Source organism: Arachis stenosperma, chromosome 7, assembly GCF_014773155.1.
Source record: "Arachis stenosperma cultivar V10309 chromosome 7, arast.V10309.gnm1.PFL2, whole genome shotgun sequence".
NCBI classification, from domain to species: Eukaryota; Viridiplantae; Streptophyta; class Magnoliopsida; order Fabales; family Fabaceae; genus Arachis; species Arachis stenosperma.
The window spans coordinates 89725051-89733678 of NC_080383.1; the positions used below are offsets into that span (position 1 = coordinate 89725051).

General features: G+C 36.8%; 1 pseudogene; it reads right to left on the reverse strand.

Annotated features, from left to right (window-relative positions):
- Positions 1-3284: 3284 nt before the first annotated feature.
- LOC130939185 (putative pentatricopeptide repeat-containing protein At1g12700, mitochondrial) lies at positions 3285-7939 on the reverse strand (annotated as a pseudogene).
- Positions 7940-8628: the final 689 nt, after the last annotated feature.

Here is an 8628-nt window from a genome sequence, read left to right on the forward strand (position 1 = left end):
CAACCGATTTAACTCATTTCAAAAGTTTAACAGAATCGGTTCAAAAACAAATCATTTATCAAAACCAAATCAATTAAAGCAACCCAGGCTGAATTTCAAGAGTATTCTATCTTTCACATCATCAAAATAATTGACTCACTTCAAACCAATCCTTAACGGATTAAACTCAGATATCCAAATCTTTAAAGAATCGGCTTCAAAACATTACATTTCACAAATCCACACAACAATTTTGGCCAAACCAATATCCATAAACAATCGAGTCAATCAAATAATACATAAGGCAGATAGAATCATCACATACACCATATCTCACATCAGTATCCATATGTAATAATTCCAATACATAAAACATAGTTTTTGAAAAGCACCCCTACCTCAAAACGCAAATCCCATAATCCAAACGTCTCACAGAGTCCTTTCCGCCTCAACCCGAAACCAACTGCATCCAACAACTCGGCTCCACTTGCGTTCTCAACAATCTCAACAACTCTAATCGCAACACATAACAATCAGGACTTGACCCCAGGTTACCAAAACTCATTCATTAACCAAGCACAACAAGGTACTAACGCGAGGCTTTCGAAATAGAGATACTCACTAAATTAATCGAAACGAAACAGCCGCAACTCCAAATCGACTCGGCAGCGGCTCCTGCGCGAACGGTGGCGACATGGTGGTGCGACGGTGAGGGAGCTTGGCGACGTTGACCCTGGCAGCATGGACTGCTGCGGCGGCGCGGCGCGGTGAGGCGCAATGACGGCGATGAGCTCCCTCCTCCCCTCCTCGCCGCAGCTCAGTCTCCCTTCCCTTCCTTGATTCTGTTCTTTTCGTCCGTGGAAGAAGGGAAATCATGGGTGTTGCTCCGCGGGTGAAAGGGAAGATAGGTGGGGTTTCATCTGCTGGGATGGAGGCCTCAGGGTTTCGTTCATTTTTTTAAAACTAGGGTTAAGGGCATTTTTGTAATTTTACCCAAAAATTGATATAATGTAGTAATTAGAAATAAATTCTAATCCAACAATAATAGTGTATAAAAATACTATTTGCTCGTCAATTTCACACTTTATTTTCAATAAAATGTCCAAATCCAAAATTTAGAAATAATATAATTAATTTTTCTATTTTTCAAAATAGCAATATCAATATATTAAAATATTGATTATTTAGTCCATATATCAATAAAATTCTTATTATTTCATAACTATCAATTTTATAATTTAAATATAGAAAATAACCCAATTATTATAAAATTGGATAATAATCATAACTCGTCTCAAATTCAATAAATCAAAAATTGCCTTAATTATCTCTAATAAAATAATTTCTGAAATTAAGGCTATAAATAACTATATGATTTGAGACTTAGTCATAAAAAGACTTTTCAAAGATTTTGGGTCTTACAATCTTCATCATTCGGCTGCGAGAGGAACTGGAGCCTCTTTGAACAAATCCATTCAAAGAGGAGGAACCGATTAGAGCATCAAAGGCTAATTGACATTGTTTATGTCACTTATAATCTACGCCTTCAATCTAGAATACATCGCAAGAAGAAGAATTATGATCCAATTGACATTCAAAGTATTGACATAGTAGATTTTTGGGTCATGCCGGATGAAGATGATCATGAATTTACTAATGGAGACATCCAAGGCATTGAAAATTTAATTTATACGGATAATGCTATGTTTTCATATCCTACAGGTGATTGAAATAGCAAAACTTGTTTCATTTCCTCTCAATATCTGATGTAAAGTTATAACTTTACTTTTTTCTTGGTTTTCTATTTTATTTTATTAGATGGAGGAGATGTGGAACTTGATGTAGATTTTTCTAATGTTGCTGATTCTTCAAATACAGCTTCTTTTGGTGGTACTTCTGATGATGGTGGCTTTGGATTACCTGTTTATGATGGAGATGTTGGAACACTTAATGATAATTATGATTTTTGATGAGTTGCACCTTTGATTAGTTGAAAACTTGCTAGTAATTGTATTTTTTGAATGTAGAACATTATGGGTTTGTCATTATGTACGTTTTATTTTTTGTTTAGTTATAAACTTTGATATTTGAAGTTGTTTGTGAACCTCTAATATTAAGTAATGGATAATTTATTATATGAAATATTAAATTTTATTAAATTAGAAATTATTGAATTTATATACTTAAGATTATTTTAAGTTTTTTAATAATTTTATTTAATATTTAATTAAACCGATTAAACCCCAGTTGAACCCCGGTCGAACCCCGGTCGAACCAGTAAATTATTGAACCAGTGACCTCACCGATTTATTGACCGGTCCGATTCTCGCAACGTTGATATATATATATATATATATATATGATGGATACGTCGTTTTAACATTATTTCCTTTTTTTTTTTTGAGATGATGCTAATAAAATTATTTTATAAATAAGTATTGATGGTTTATTTTGAAATATTGATTGAATATTATTGAATTATGATTGATTGTTTTAATTGTGTGTCATTAATTTAGTGTAAAATTAATTAATTATCTCTTTTGGAATATAAAATTTATTGTGTGTGTAACTTATGCGAATTTTAATCGATCCAAAAGGAGATTTATATTTAGCCGAGTTATGTGTACACATTAATAATATTTGAATAATAGAAAATAATGTTCATTATTTATGTGAACAATAATCGGTCCAAAGAAAGTTTATTGTTTGGCCAAATAATAAGTATTATACACTTGTTCTGGCCTAGCCCACTAGCAATCCGGGTCTGGTTACGCATAGCCGACCCGCCGGATCCTAACACGAGGGGCCCACCCGAGTACGGACTATAAAAGGAGAAGGACCTATCCCTCCCTACAGGTACGACATTCTGTCCTAATCCTAAATGAGAAGACAGAAATTAAAACAAGAATGAAACTCTAATTTAATTTGTACAAAGGATAAAATTAGAATTAATTAATTGAAATGAGAATATTTTAGGTATAAAATGTTATTAAAATTTCAATCTTCATCTCTAAAAATTTTAGTCCCCTATGTCCCTACTTTTTGGAGGTACTAAAATACTGAAATTTTAGATATAGAAATTTTAGTAACAGTCTCTGAACCAACAAACATGATACTAAGTCTCAATCTTTCAGTTTCTGTCTCAATACATCAAAACAAACGCTACCTAAGTGAACGCAAAAACTACAACTTCTTGTTTCAATGAACCGCGTTTTGGATGAAAAATCACGTTTGCATTCAAAGCAGAAAAAATTACCAAACACAAAAAAACAGCATTCAAGAAACTTAAACGCACTTTTCTTCTCTCTAACGTTAAACCAAACACACCCCAACTCTCATACTATAATTGTTGGGTAGCTAAAGAATGATTATATTCACAAACATCCCCAACAAGTTATAGGAAAAACCAAATTCTTGAGTATTTTAAAAGGATCTAAGTCAAGGATCAACTTCATAATTGCATAAGTTGTCAGCTGGAAGCTCTTGAATGATATTGATTTTCTAGTATTATTTACATGGATGAATCAAAAGGCCAGACTCAATGTACTATCTTTTTGGGAACAAAAATTCTCGAAATGCAGTGTCTCCTTGATTAGTGGATAAGTAATTGATAATCAATTCTGTGGTGGTAGCATCTACTGAAAAGCCTTTGTCTGTCATTATTTGAAGGTATTTCATGGACCTTAAAGGATCTCTTTTAATTAGTAACCCTTGGACAAAAACATTGTAAGTGGAGTAGTTTGGCGGGCAGCCATTCTCTTCCATGTTCGTAAGTAAGTCTTCAGCTTCATCTATTAAACCTTGTTTACATTGACCTTTAACCATAATGTTATAACTTATAAGTATACAAATTAATTTGCAGACCTTTAGCAGGCAAAGAAGAAAAAAGTTTCCATGCCCCCTTTACTTCTCCAACGGCCCACATTCCATCAAGCATAATATTATAAATCACAATGTTAAGATCCAGACCACTCTTCTCCATTAATTCAAACAACGATGTTGCCTCGGAAAGAAGCTGGCATTTACATAGACCATCCAACATAACAGCACAAGTCTGGAGATTGGGCATCTGGCCATGTTTGTGCATACTAAAAAAGAGTTCTTTTGCAGCCAATGGTCGACCAATTCGACAAAACCCACCAATAAGAGTGGTCCAAGTGACAACATCGAGAACGAATCCAGCATTGACCATTTCATTCAAAAGATGCATAGCCTTATTTATGTTTTTAATCATACACCATCCATGTATAAGTGATGTGTAAGTTACAATGTCAGGTAAACAGCCCCTAGTAACCATTGAGTTAAATATTTTCATGGCTTCATTCATTTCCTTTTGCAAACAATGTCTATCAATCAATGCATTATAGGTAAAGGCATCTGGCCGCTCGCCCATCAGAATCACAAATCCAATTGCACTCTTAGCCTGCATAACTTTTCCATCTTTGCAGAAAACATCCACTAAAATATTTAGAGTTTGCAAATCTGGCATCATCCCCACTTTCATCATCTCATCCAGCAGGGAAGCAGCATCTTTCCATCTGCCAAAATTACAAAGACCTTGAATCAAACAACCGTATGTGACGATATTTGGTTTAATACCTTTGCTGCACATTTCTGAGAACATATTTAAAGCCTCAGACACCAATCCATCCTTGCACAAACTATCAATAATTGTGCTGTGAACTACAACATTGGATCTACAATCTCTTTCTTCCATCTTATGTAGCCACTCAATAGCTGCATTAGTGTCGTCGCCCATCTTACACAATCCATTAATCAACGCTCCATAAGTGTAAACATCCAATTGATAACCCATGCTTTTCAAACTTTGAAGCGTCCCCACTGCCCGAGCCACATCGCCTTGCATGCAAAGCCCATTAATGAGAGCAGTGAAAGTCGACAGAGGTGGCTCCAATCCAAGCTTGAGCATGCTCGCAAAAACAGAGAACCCGAAAGGCGTCAACTTTATTCGACAAAGGCAATTAATCACAATATTAAGAGTAAAGCAATCAGGTTTTATGCCCAAAGAAGAATACATGTATTGGACCAAAGATATCACAGTTGTGTAATGCTTCATCCTCACAATCACACCCAACAACAAAGTGAAGTCAAACACAGATGGCAAAGGCTTCATCATAGCCATAGAATGAAACAAGTCAAAAGCTTCACCAACATTACTCAGTTTACCAAGCTTACACTTGTCTATCAAGGAGTTCCTGAAGTCGTTTCTTTTGTTATTCCTCTCACAATCATCATCATGATCATCAAGGTTTGTGGCACTAACTATAGAAGTAAAGTGAAATATGGGGAAATGAAAAGAAGCAAAAGGAGGAAGATTGAAAATGGAGTGAAAGAGAGTACCCATGTGTTGATGAAGGCGAAAACGAGACAGAGAAGCTATTCGGGTTGGCACCATTCCTTCAAACACGCGCGCCACACCGTCGATGCTTCCTCATACAGGTAAAAGCACCGTGAAAGAAAGAATCAGAATCAGAACAGAGAAAACCAAGGTTGCCAGAACTGAACCGGTCAAGTGATTGATTCAATGGTTCAATGGTCCAACCGTAGTCGAACTGGTTTAGTTAAATATACAATTTCAAACATCCAAATTCAATGATTTCTAAACTAATAAAATTCAAAATTTTGTAATTTCGCATAATAACTTGTCCATATTTAATCATAAAAAACTTGCAAAATAAAAAATTTCCAAAAGGATTAAGATCTCTCCTTGCCGAAATAATGCATAAAAATCCGGTTGCATTGATCTCTTCTTTGATTCCCAGTGTAAAGCAAAATATTCCTTAAAGAACTTCACTCTACTCCCAGCTTCCCCAAACTCCTCCTCAAACTTCTTCCAGAGGTCATTATTCCTCAAGCAAGCCACCCTAGCCACAACAACACTAGGAAAACTCTCCAAAATCATCATCTAAGTTCTGTGGGGACATGAAACACGGTGGAAAGTCCAATCCAACTTTGTCAAAAAGATCAATCAATAATGGCAATGCAAGCCTATCCTTAACCATGTTCCACAACCCAAAAATCTCACTTTGTTGATCAACAACAGCATCATCATCAAAATTATCCTTGGATTCAAAATTTTCCAGCATCAACTTCAAGGGCTTGGAAAATTTACGATTATCCATAGTATTCAAGAAAACTCAGCATCCAAAGCAAGGTTCTGAGAACCGGACCGGTCATCGAACTGCTTTAGTCACTGGTTCATTGGTTCACTGGTCTAACCGGTCCAACCGTGGTTCAATCGAAAAAACCGTTTTAGAATAAAATAATAAATAAATTACAAATAAACACCCTAATGCAACAGCCACAAGCACAACTCGCTTTTTATTTCTTCATAAAACAGTAATGTGAACCATGAAGAAATATGGCTAAAATGTAAGCTCATTCAAGGGAATCTTGGTATTGAGCTTTGTGTCTCCACTTCAACTCATTCCACATGGATCTTAAGTTTGTTTCCTTATACTTGCAAAATGGTAAAGATTTCAACAAAGAGCACCTGTATATATTTACTTGCTCTAGAGAGGACCATCTCAATGTCATGTCTATGGCTACAAATCTGAGTCTTGGCAAGTTAGCTAGCAGCAGCACCTCCAGCTTTGGAAGAACATTCTCACCGATCTCTGTGACTAGAATAAGTTCTTCTAATCTAAAGCAACTGTGAATTTTCAGTATCTGGAGCTCTGAGAGATATTGAATAGCCCCATTGCAAAAAATGGTTCCTAAAAAGGGGCAATTTTTCAAAGTCAAAACCTTTAATTTGGAAAGGGATCTAGGATTCAGAGGACCTCGAAACACACAATTCAGTTCAAGCAATTTGTTTAACAGCAACAAAATTTACAAAACAGCAACAAATAATTACCTAAACCCTGAAATCAATAAATCTATCAACAAAAATTCAAAAATAGCAGACTCTGAAATTAGAAAACAGCAGCAGCAGCAGCATAGCAAAGCCATTTTTATCAATAATTTCAACAACACAACTTATCAATGATTATTCAAAAATCAGAAATTCAGAACAGAGCATAAATGATGCATTACAGTGTCACATTACATTTTTTTGTGCATAAAATTTGATTATGACCGTCTTAGAGTCAGAATTATTGTTCACATTACAAGACACTATTATATTATTCTGGTTTGAAGCTTTGTTGTTGTCAGCTACCCCACATTCTACAAACAGATGCAATTGCAAGATACTATGGACTAGAGAAAGGGCAAGTAGTTAACTTACAGAATAAAAAATAAAGAACACACAAAACAGCAACACAGCAGAATCAGAGCTCATTCAATAAAAAATCACAACACACAAAAACAGCAACACAGCAGAACCAGAGCTCATTAGTAATCAAATAATCATTCAATAAAAATATTAAAACGCAAAACATTCAAATAATCAGTAATCAAATAATCACTGAATATGGCATAAATAAAAAAGGCAGAAGTTAGCAGTGAACTGACCTTCGAAGTCTAGGGTTTTTTTCTTGGTTGAGCTTCTGCTCTCTGAACTCGAAGGAAGGAAATTGGAATGGAGAAGGGTTTTTCTTCTGAGCAGAGGGGCAGAAGCGCGACGGAGACAGAGGCCAGGCGACAAACACGACTCAGAAGACGGTGGTTGGAAGAACCTGCGGTTGAGCAAACGAAGAGTAGACTCAAAGACTCCGAGCTCGAGCAAGAAGCTGCAATTGGTGGGTTGGGGACTTCGAGCACGACGACCAGACGAAGACGATGGTGCCTGAGCGCGCGACGGAGCTGATGAATACCAGGGACTAACGCGCCGAGCTCGAGGAAGAAGCTGCCATTCTTGAAGGAAGAAGAAGCACGAACGACCAGACGACAATGGTAGTGCCTGAGCGCGACGGACGGCGGCAGCCCTTGCGGCGGTGGTGGAGAAGCTATGGTTTCCTGTTTTAACTCCCTTTTATGATTTGGAGAGAAGCTGTTAGGTTAGGGGTTTGGACTTTGGAATGAAGACGGAAGGGAACCAAAACGACATAGTTTCATCTAAACCAGCCGGTTCCGGTTCCGGTCCGACCAACCGATTCTTGGCCGGTTCAATGGTTTGCTAATGATTTTTTAGTTGGTGGTTTTACATGGTTAACTGAATCGTTAATACTGTTTGTTCACGGTTCGACCAGACACTCCGGTCCGATTTTCAGAACCATGATCCAAAGTTGAGAATCCAAAAACAAAAAAACTAAGCCAAAAATCCAAACTCAGAATCATAAAATCCAGCAATTAAGAATCACACAATCAGAACTATTAACAAATTGAATCACAGAATCAACTCAAAATAAGCAAAAATAAATTGAAGCAAAAGTGCTTACCAGCGGCGATGAAGGAAGGAAGTGACGGCGACGAAGAAGAGAAGTGAACTCGGACAGAGAAAACGAGAGAGAGCTCGAATAGGGAAACGAGCTCAAAGAGAGAGACAGAAAGCTCGAAGAGACGATGACCGACGGACCAGCAATCCTTCGTGCAACGACAAGAAAAAGACGAACAATGAGAAGAGGGTCGAGCAGACCTTTCCAATTAGATAAAAAGACGACCTGCTTGACTGTTTGGGTGATGAGTTTGGGATGGTGGCTGGTGGCTGCTCTAAGAAGGGTATTAGAATTTTCTATGCGCGAGAGA